Source organism: Neoarius graeffei, chromosome 6, assembly GCF_027579695.1.
Source record: "Neoarius graeffei isolate fNeoGra1 chromosome 6, fNeoGra1.pri, whole genome shotgun sequence".
NCBI lineage: Eukaryota > Metazoa > Chordata > Actinopteri > Siluriformes > Ariidae > Neoarius > Neoarius graeffei.
Window position 1 is genome coordinate 81,251,002 of NC_083574.1, and position 9,669 is coordinate 81,260,670.

The 9,669-nt window shown below is 42.8% G+C and overlaps 1 pseudogene; it reads left to right on the plus strand.

The window, feature by feature from the left end:
• The window catches only part of LOC132888108 (sodium- and chloride-dependent GABA transporter 3-like), an 82,442-nt pseudogene extending 73,166 nt beyond the window's left edge, over positions 1-9,276 (plus strand).
• The last annotated feature ends 393 nt before the right edge of the window (positions 9,277-9,669 follow it).

Genomic DNA, 9,669 nt, shown 5'->3' on the forward strand with positions numbered 1-9,669 from the left:
TGGGTGCGGCCGGGCAGGGGCGAAAACATGTCGGAAAATTCCTTCTGCAACTGGGCTACCTCCATAAGTTGGGCCAGGGAGAGGTGGTCTCCACAAGGGACCAGAGTGGTTGGAGATGTCAATTTTTTTTGTACCTCCGGCCCCAGCTCCTCCTTCTCTGGGACTTCTGACACCAATGACACGGTGACCTCCTCATTCCAGTGTTTTAACTGATTGAGGTGGTAAATTAGCAATGCCCCACCCCTGTCTGTTCGCCTCATCTCACAGTCGATGTCCCCGTCTCACCGTGTGACCTCGAAGGGCCCTTGCCACTTGGCGATTAATTTGGAACTTGACATGGGCAATAATATGAGTACTTTGTCTGCTGACATGAACTCTCTAAGGTGCGAGCCCCTGTCATACAGTCACACTTGACATTCTTGTGCCTCCACAAATTCTCCTGGGTTAAGTGCATGAGTGTGTGGAGTTTGGCGTGCAAGTTGAGAACATATTGAATTTCGTTCTTCCTAGGCGAAGGTCCCTCCTCCCAATTTCACGTAGCACATCCAAAATGCCATGTGGCTTCTACCCATATAATAATTTGAATGGTGAAAAACCTGTGGAGGCTTGCATGACCTCTCGTACTGCAAATAACAGGGGCTCGAGCCAATTATCCCAATTACGTGCATCCTCACTTAGGAACTTCCAAATTATGTTTCTGAGTGTTTGATTAAAATGTTCCACTAAGCCACCCATTTGTGGGTGACAGACACTGGTGCGGATAGGCTTAATCCCTAATAGCCCATACAGTTCACGTAGTGTGCGTGACATAAATGGAGTGCCTTGGTCTGTCAGGATTTCTTTTGGAATCCCAACCCGGGAGATAATACGGAAAAGCGCTTCCACAATACTGCGTGCTGAGATATTCCGGAGAGGTACTGCTTCTGGATATCGCGTTGCATCGTCCACCAGAACTAAAATAAAGCAATATCCCTGTGCTGACCAAACTAATGGCCCGATGAGATCCATCCCGATTCTTTCAAAAGGGGTCTTGATCAAAGGGAGGGGACGCAAAGGCGCTTTGAGAGTGGCCGCGGGATTTACTAATTGGCATTCGCGGCACGCCGCACACCACCGATGGACATCCCCACAAATCCCTGGCCAATAGAACCGGGCCATTATTTGGGCTAGTGTTTTGTCCTGCCCCAAGTGTCCAGCCATGGGATTAAAGTGAGCTGCATGGAATATGGAGTTCCTGGTGGCTCTTTGGGGTTAATAACTGTGTTATCTTTTCACCAGTTTGCATGTCCTGTATCACTCAGTATAACCTATCCTTTATAATATAAAAGTATGAGAAGGCTGGAGTCGCATTTGGCTGGAGAATTTGACCACTGATTACTTTCACTTGGTCAAATGCATGCTGCAGAATCCCGTCTCGTGACTGCTCTAACGGGAAATCATCAAGGGAATCCCCGAGAGAGGGAGGAGGGGCTGGGTGCTCCTTGCACTGCATATCGCCCTGAGGCGGTGCTGACATAAACGGTTCTGTGACAGCTTCTCCTGCCAATGCTAGTCCGGGATCTTCCCGAGACACATTACTGCAGGACCCACTTCTTACTATGTGTTTCATTAACTCTTTAAATCCTAGCCAATCGGTCCCCAAAATCAGTGAGTGGGTGAGATTAACCACTGCCTTGACACTATGCTTTTCTCCACGAAAGAGAAGGTGGATGGACACTAAAGGGTAGTTGTGAACATCCCCATGCACACAAAATACCTTCACCACTTCTGCTCTCTCCAATGCCTCACCTTGCACCAGGCTTTGGTGAATTGAGGTCTGGTTACAGCCAGAATCCACCATGGCCTGATGCATATCCCCTTGGACACTTACCGGTATATGATATGCTCTGGGCCGATCGAGCGCGGTTTCTGGGGAGTCAGGGACCTGGACCACCACACCCACCTCCATTGCGGCGTATTGATTTTGGAGATGTCCCAGCTCCCCGCAGCGCCAGCACACCAGCTCAGGCTCCCCCTCTGCACTGGTGTTATGGACATCACTCACCTGGGGGGAGGGAGAAGACACAGACAAGGAAGGAGGAAACAGGAGGCCACCACAGGTGTGTCAAGCCGTCTGGGGGAAGCCGGTCCCTGCCTCCACGGTGGGGGAACATGGTGAGGATGGGAAGCACAGGGAAAGAGAGAGAGAGAGAGAGAGAGAGAGAGGGGAGAGAAGGAGAAGCATGTCTTCCTGCCATTGGAACCGCCGCCATGTGGTCCTCTGCCAGCTCGATGGCTTGATCCAGTGACGCTGGGTGAGGACACTGGACCCACTCCACCGATCTTTCCGGAAGTCGCATGATGAACTGTTTGTGTCACCAGGTTGATAATTCCTTCTGCGTCGCAGTCGTCTGCCCTCAGCCACCACTGGCAGGCATCCCAGAGTTGGCCTAGCACAAACGGCTGGCCGACCTCCTCCAAGCGCAGCGGAAGCACTGACACTGTTGCTCCGGGAAGCAGCCAACACGCTGGAGGATGGCTTTCTTGAGGTCCGCATATACGAGGAGGTTGTCGACGGGGAGCTGCAGCGCAGCTCGACTGGCCAACCCCACGCCTCCGCTGCTTGCTCAAAGAGTGCGAGGAAAGGCTTCTGGATTGTCGTGTGGACCCATCTTTGTTCGGGTGAGGTGGGGAGGGTCCGCTACAGTGGCGGTCACGGACCCCGCTGATGTGAGTAGGTGCTGGAATGCCTGGCGGTCTTCTTGTTGGGCCAGCATCAAGGCTTCAAACCATTGTTCTTGCTCCTTTCGGAGGGCGATCAGCACTTGTTGCTGGTTCTGCTGTGCAGTGGCGAGGGCATGGATGAGGTCTTTAAAGGGTGAGGACTCCATGGGGGGGGTCCCTTCTGCACTCCTTCGTTTCAGCACCACTGTCAAAGCTGCCCAGATGTGGGTGGAGCACAGAAATATGGCAAGCAGCTGTTAGCATTCAGATTTGTTTTTATTTGGCTTTTCAACACAATACTTTCCCACTTGGGACAGTCACACAGACATTCAGACACACACACACACCATCGTGCTCTGGTCCCAATCTCTCGTCCTCTGCTCCCTTACTCCATTTATGGAGCACTGTCACTGCAAGAGACACACAAACACACATTAATTGACAACAGGTGTAGCGATTTAACCACTCGCCTTCCCCGACTCCACCCTCCATTCACAAACTGATGCTCAGCCACGCCCCCGCTGCCACAGAACCCTTATTGAGACTTTTCCAGAAATGACAAAGACAGTGACGGCCCTTCTGAGACAACTAACAAAAGAAGACCTACCGCACTGCATTAATCAGCAGAAGACAAGAATACAGCAGTGTGCAGTTGCAGAAGTGGAATATATTAAAGGAGAAAGGAATTGAAATGTACATTTTCTTCTTTAAAATTGAATAACAGCATCAGTCTTGTTATTGAATAGCCATACCTTCTATATATAAATTTATTGTTCCAATTTCTTTCCCTCAGGTCCTGGCCTAACTTTTGTAGCTTATCCTCAGGTTATGGCTTTGATGCCTTTGCCTCAGCTGTGGGCTGTGGTGTTCTTCATTATGATTATTTTGCTTGGTCTGGACACACAGGTGTATGCACACACACCAAGAGACAGTGTATTTAGGGTTTCAAAATAATACCTTAAATAATAATTAAGCAATTGAAATGTTAATTAAGCAATCATGGCTGTTCCTTACATTATGGATGCCAGTGGCATCTATAATGATGCTTTGGATTATGCCATTGTCTTGTCATGAATGAAGACAGAGTCAATGATGCTTGCACATGTCTCTTCAGTGATGCATTGTCATGCCTCTTCTTTCTTTTCTTGGCCACCTCTCCTTTACCTTGTGACTTTTGTTTGATTGTTTTCCATTTCATCATCATGCCAAAAGAGCTCACAGACATTGTGCTTTATCTTCAGAAATAGTTTTGAACAGTTAAACTCTTAAGCATATTGTTGTACTTGTATGGTTTTCCAGTTTATTTTATCCACATGATAATGACATCACTGACAGACGTGTTGCCAAACATGCTACGTAGAACTGGATCCCGAGAAATCTTCCTGCTTCTTTTCTGTATTGTCTGCTTCTTCAGCCAACTGATCATGGTCACAGAGGTGGGGATAATTAAGAAATAATCACCAATATGAGGGTAGAAACATAAAGAAACTTGCCAGTCACCACAGTCAAAACTATGTTTTGTAAAAGATGCTAAGTTGCCAATAGCACTTGTGGGATCTTAAAGTATGAGGGAATGAGAATGAATAAGACACTAGAGAAATAATTTCACAAAAATATTATGAAATATACTTCACTTGAGTCTCATTTCATTTAAGTCAGGATGTGTTTTCTGGACTTCTTTTGGCTGTGTCTGCTGAACAGTGTGTGAGAAGTTTGGCTTTTTGCAACCTTGAAATTCAGCAGACAAAGCAAAAAGTTTCATATATCTACATTTCATATATTAACATGGATTGATTTACGTATGGCGGCACGGTGGTGTAATGATTGGCACTGTCGCCTCACAGCAAGAAGGTTCTGGGTTCAAGCCCAGTGGCTGACAGGGGCCTTTCTGTGTGGAGTTTGCATGTTCTTCCCCTGTCTGTGTGGGTTTCCTCTGGGTGCTCTGGTTTCCCCCACAGTCCAAAGACATGCAGGTTAGGCGAATTGATGGCTCAAATATATATATATATATATATATATATCACACACACACACACACACACACACACACGTGCTTGACAGTTAGTGAACCCTTTAGAATTTTGTAGATTTCTGCATAAATATGACATAAAACATCATCAGATTTTCACAAGTCCTAAAAGTAGATAAAGAGAACCCAGTTAAACAAATGAGACAAAAATAAAATACTTGGTAATTTATTTATTGAGGAAAATCATCCAATATTACATATCTGTGAGTGTCAAAAGTATGCGAAATTAGAAGGTGAAATTAGAGTCAGGTGTTTTCAATCAATGGGATGACAATCAGGTGTGAGTGGGCACCCTGTTTTATTTAAAGAACAGGGATCTATCAAAGTCTGATCTTCACAACACGTTTGTAGAAGTGTATCATGGCACGAACAAAGGAGATTTCTGAGGACCTTAGAAAAAGCGTTGTTGATGCTCATCAGGCTGGAAAAGGTTACAAAACCATCTCTAAAGAGTTTGGACTCCATCAATCCACAGTTAGACAGATTGTATACAAAGGGAGGAAATTCAAGACCATCATTACCCTCCCCAGGAGTGGTCGACCAACAAAGATTACTCCAAGAGCAAGGCGTGTAATAGTCGGCGAGGTCACAAAGGACCCCAGGGTAACTTCTAAGCAACTGAAGGCCTCGCTCACATTGGCTTAACATTAACCAATATTCATGAGTCCACCATCAGGAGAACACTGAACAACAATGGTGTGCATGGCAGGGATGCAAGGAGAAAGCCACTGCTCTCCAAAAAGAACATTGCTGTTTGTCTGCAGTTTGCTAAAGATCACGTGGACAAGCCAGAAGCTATTGGAAAAATGTTTTGATGACGGATGAGACCAAAATAGAACTTTTTGGTTTAAATGAGAAGCCTTATGTTTGGAGAATGGAAAACACTGCATTCCAGCATAAGAACCTTATCCCATCTGTGAAACGTGGTGGTAGTATCATGGTTTGGGCCTGTTTTGCTGCATCTGGGCCAGGATGGCTTGCCATCACTGATGGAACAATGAATTCTGAATTATACCAGCCAATTCTAAAGGAAAATGTCAGGACATCTGTCCATGAACTGAATCTCAAGAGAAGGTGGGTAATGGTTAAAGAAGAATAAAACATTATGTTTTGGAATGGCCAAGTCAAAGTCCTGACCTTAATCCAATCGAAATGTTGTGGAAGGACCTGAAGCGAGCAGTTCATGTGAGGAAATTACCAACATCCAAGAGTTGAAGCTGTTCTGTATGGAGGAATGGGATAAAATTCCTCCAAGCTGGTGTGCAGGACTGATCAACAGTTCCCGGAAACATTTAGTTATTGCTACACAAGGGGGCCACACCAGATACTGAAAGCAAAGGTTCATATACTTTTGCCACTCACAGATATGTAATATTGGATCATTTTCCTCAATAAATAAATGACCAAGTATAATGCTTTTGTCTCATTTGTTTAACTGGGTTCCCTTTATCTACTTTTAGGACTTGTGTGAAAATCTGAAGTTTTAGGTTATATTTATGCAGAAAGATAGAAAATTCTAAAGGGTTCACAAACTTTCAAGCACCACTGTGTGTGTGTGTGTGTGTGTGTGTGTGTGTGTGTGTGTGTGTGTGTGTGTGTATTTCTTCCCAACCCCTCCAACACATCCATCATTCTCAGATGGTGAGACGACACCTGTCTCTCCCAAAGTGTGTGTTTTTTTTTTTTTTAAGTTTTGTAACTTCAAAGATGTCATTATTTTGTCTCACAGTCTGATCTGCATTTTCATTTGTCATTCTGTCTTGCAGGGTGGTATGTACATGTTTCAGCTGTTTGACTACTATGCGTGCAATGGAGCCTGCATCTTCTTCCTTTCTGTGTCTCAGTCTCTCGCTGTGGGCTGGGCCTTTGGTGGGTCACAAACACTTCACATAGTAGCTGTGCTCTCATTCATTTGTAATTGGTAAAGTAGTCAGAGTCTGCTTATACATAGTCCACACATTTTAGGAGACAATAATTAATTGGATATTTAGCTACTCATTTTTAGCATACGTCAATGTGCTTTTTTTAAAAAAAAAAAGATTGCAGTTAAACAGGAAATGAGCATAAACATCAAAGAAGAGGTTCAAAACTCAGGAGAGGGTGTCCACTGATGGTATGAAGTGGGAATGCCGAGGCTGGTTATTGCAGTTGTACTGAACATGATCAATTTAATTTGGATCATGTGGATTTGTCCGAATATTAAGGTGCCCTGAGTTAAGAACACTACATATAAAACTGGCTGTGAGTCCTTGGATTCAAACAGTTTAGTTACAAATTCCTTTAAAATGCTGGAGTACAGAATCAAAAACAAAATCTTCTCTTGTATACTGTAGCTTACTTATTCACACATTGCACTATAAATAGAGCACCAGTCCTCACATTGAGAAGCGGAGACAAACGAAGTATAAGGCTTTATGCCTGGGATCCTTTGCTAAATGTATCGGTAAATGTAAATCTGTTTCCACAGGTAAATACAGGATCAGTCAAAAGTCTGGACACCTAATTAATTGGGGTTTTCTTTTGCTTTATTAATTAAGACGCTCTGTGTCTTAAAGTAATGATGGACTGTCGTTTTTCTTTACTGAGCTGAGCATTTCGCTACAAAATATAAATTACTACAGTTGGGGAATAGGGCTATTTACTGTATTTTTATTCTTGACTATTTACTGTTTGATAAACGCATTAAGAAGGCAGGAAATTGTACTAATTAACTTTTGATGAGGCACACCCGTTAATTGAAAAGCATCCCAGGTGACTACCACATGAAGCTGGTTAAGATAATGCCAATAGTGTGCAACGCGTCTATGAATGAGCAGGGGTGTCCAAACTTTTGATTGCTACTTTAGGAAACCCATTCAATTTTCATTAAAGACCCCATTAAAACTTTAATACATACCTGCATTCACCCCATTTATATGCTGTGACTCTTTTCAGGGGCTGAACGAATGTCTGAAATCATTGAAGACATGACAGGGTCATACCCTCATGTCATCTTTAGGCTGTGCTGGAAATACATTACCCCATTTCTTTTATGGTAAGCTTCTGTTTGGCTGTTACACTCTCTTCTTTAACTAAAAGAAGCTTACTCTTACCAAATTAACTAATATTTCATCATACCTCAAACAACCAGTAGATAAAGCCATTTCAGATAATCTGAATAATGCAACTAATAAATGATTTAATTATTAGAGAAGAAGCCACACAATGATTGGATATCCCTGGTCTCACAGTATTTTCTCCACATATCAGTTACAGAGCTCATTTTTACATCTTTCCCTGGATAATGAAAATTTTTTCCTCTTCAAACAAATACAACATTGCTGCTACCTGCTCCCATTTGTGGACTTGACTGACTACTTATCTCTCTTCCTTTAACCCAAGATATCTTTCATATATTCCATGGTGGAGTACCAGCCTCTGACGTTTAAACGCTGGTATGTGTACCCAGCCGGGGCATATGGGTTGGGCTGGCTGATGGCCCTCTCCTCCATCCTGCTGGTTCCTGCATGGGCATTGGGCCACTTATGGAAAGCAGAAGGTAACCTCAAGCAGGTGAGAATAGCCACATAACTTCTCTTCCCTTCATTACACGTTGCTCACCACTTGAATTTTACACTTTCCTGAGACCTGTAAAGTTCAAGCAACTTACACTTTTACCCTGTTTGGCACTGACTATTTTGATAAGGGGAAAAAAAAATCAGTTTTTACAGGCCTGGAGAAAATTCTCACTATTACACTGTAATTTTACCCAGAATTATTTGATGCAACTTTAAAACATTACATAGCCCATTGTCAGCAGTGAAACACAACATCTATATAACAATTATACCTTGATAAGTATGGTATGATGCTTTTTGCTTTAACATTGTAGTTCACATCATTTTAATTCTATATGGTATATCAAAGTGTTGCTGTCTCAGTTTTACGGTGTCTATTTTGTTCTTCTCTGGGTTCTCTTGGTAAATTGGCTATTCTAAATTCCTCCAAGCTGTGAATAAGTGTGTTAATGTGTGTATGTGCATATTGCCCAGCAGTGGACTAGCATCCCCTCCAGGCTGTATTCCTGAATTTTGTCCAGTTTTCCTGGGATAAGCTCCAGATCTACCATAAGAGTAATCAGGAGAAAGAGGTTAACAAATAAATAAACTCTGGTGCGGGTTTTGACCAGGATGTAATAAGTTAGTACAAAAAGAAGAAACTATATTCAGTGAAAATTTAGGTTAATTTTATTTTTAGATTGAGAGAAAAAAAAGTGTGTGTGTTGCTTGCATGAGTGATGCATGATTCTTGGTTGAGTAGGTGTGCAGGTCTTTTAGCAAGGGTCATTTATTATGCTGTTTTTTTTTCTAGAATGATAGTCAATTAGTATAGAAATCGGGAATAAAAATTAATAACTTGCTTTTTCCACAGCGTTGGTGTCAACTGTGCAGTCCGAAGAGCAACTTACCTTTGACCCGTAACCAGAGACCTAAAAGGGAAATGACATCAGCTGTTTGACAAAGCCATCAACACTAATGAACAAACTACACAATATTAAACAAATAGTGCCACTGTCTTTTCACATACATATGGAGAAATGACATTTGCTAATTCTATAAATGAGACAAATAATAGTCTAAAATAATGACTTGTTCTTGAATGATTACACTAACAAGAATCTCAGACAGGCACATGGACAGACAGATTGATGGACAAACAGAAAATATAAACGAGGAGAGTTGTTACTTTTTTCCCATAGATTGGATATCCATTGATGCCTTAGACCTTTTGGTCCTGCAATTTTATATTTGTAATTTGTCAGACCTTGGCTATGCTGGTCAGGTAAAGCACTCATTTAATTTCATAAATACAATTTAAAAAAAGTTCTGCGAGTCACCACCTCTGCCTCCTGTGTCTCTTTTTCACAATCAAGAGCATTAATGTGGTGTTAAACCAGG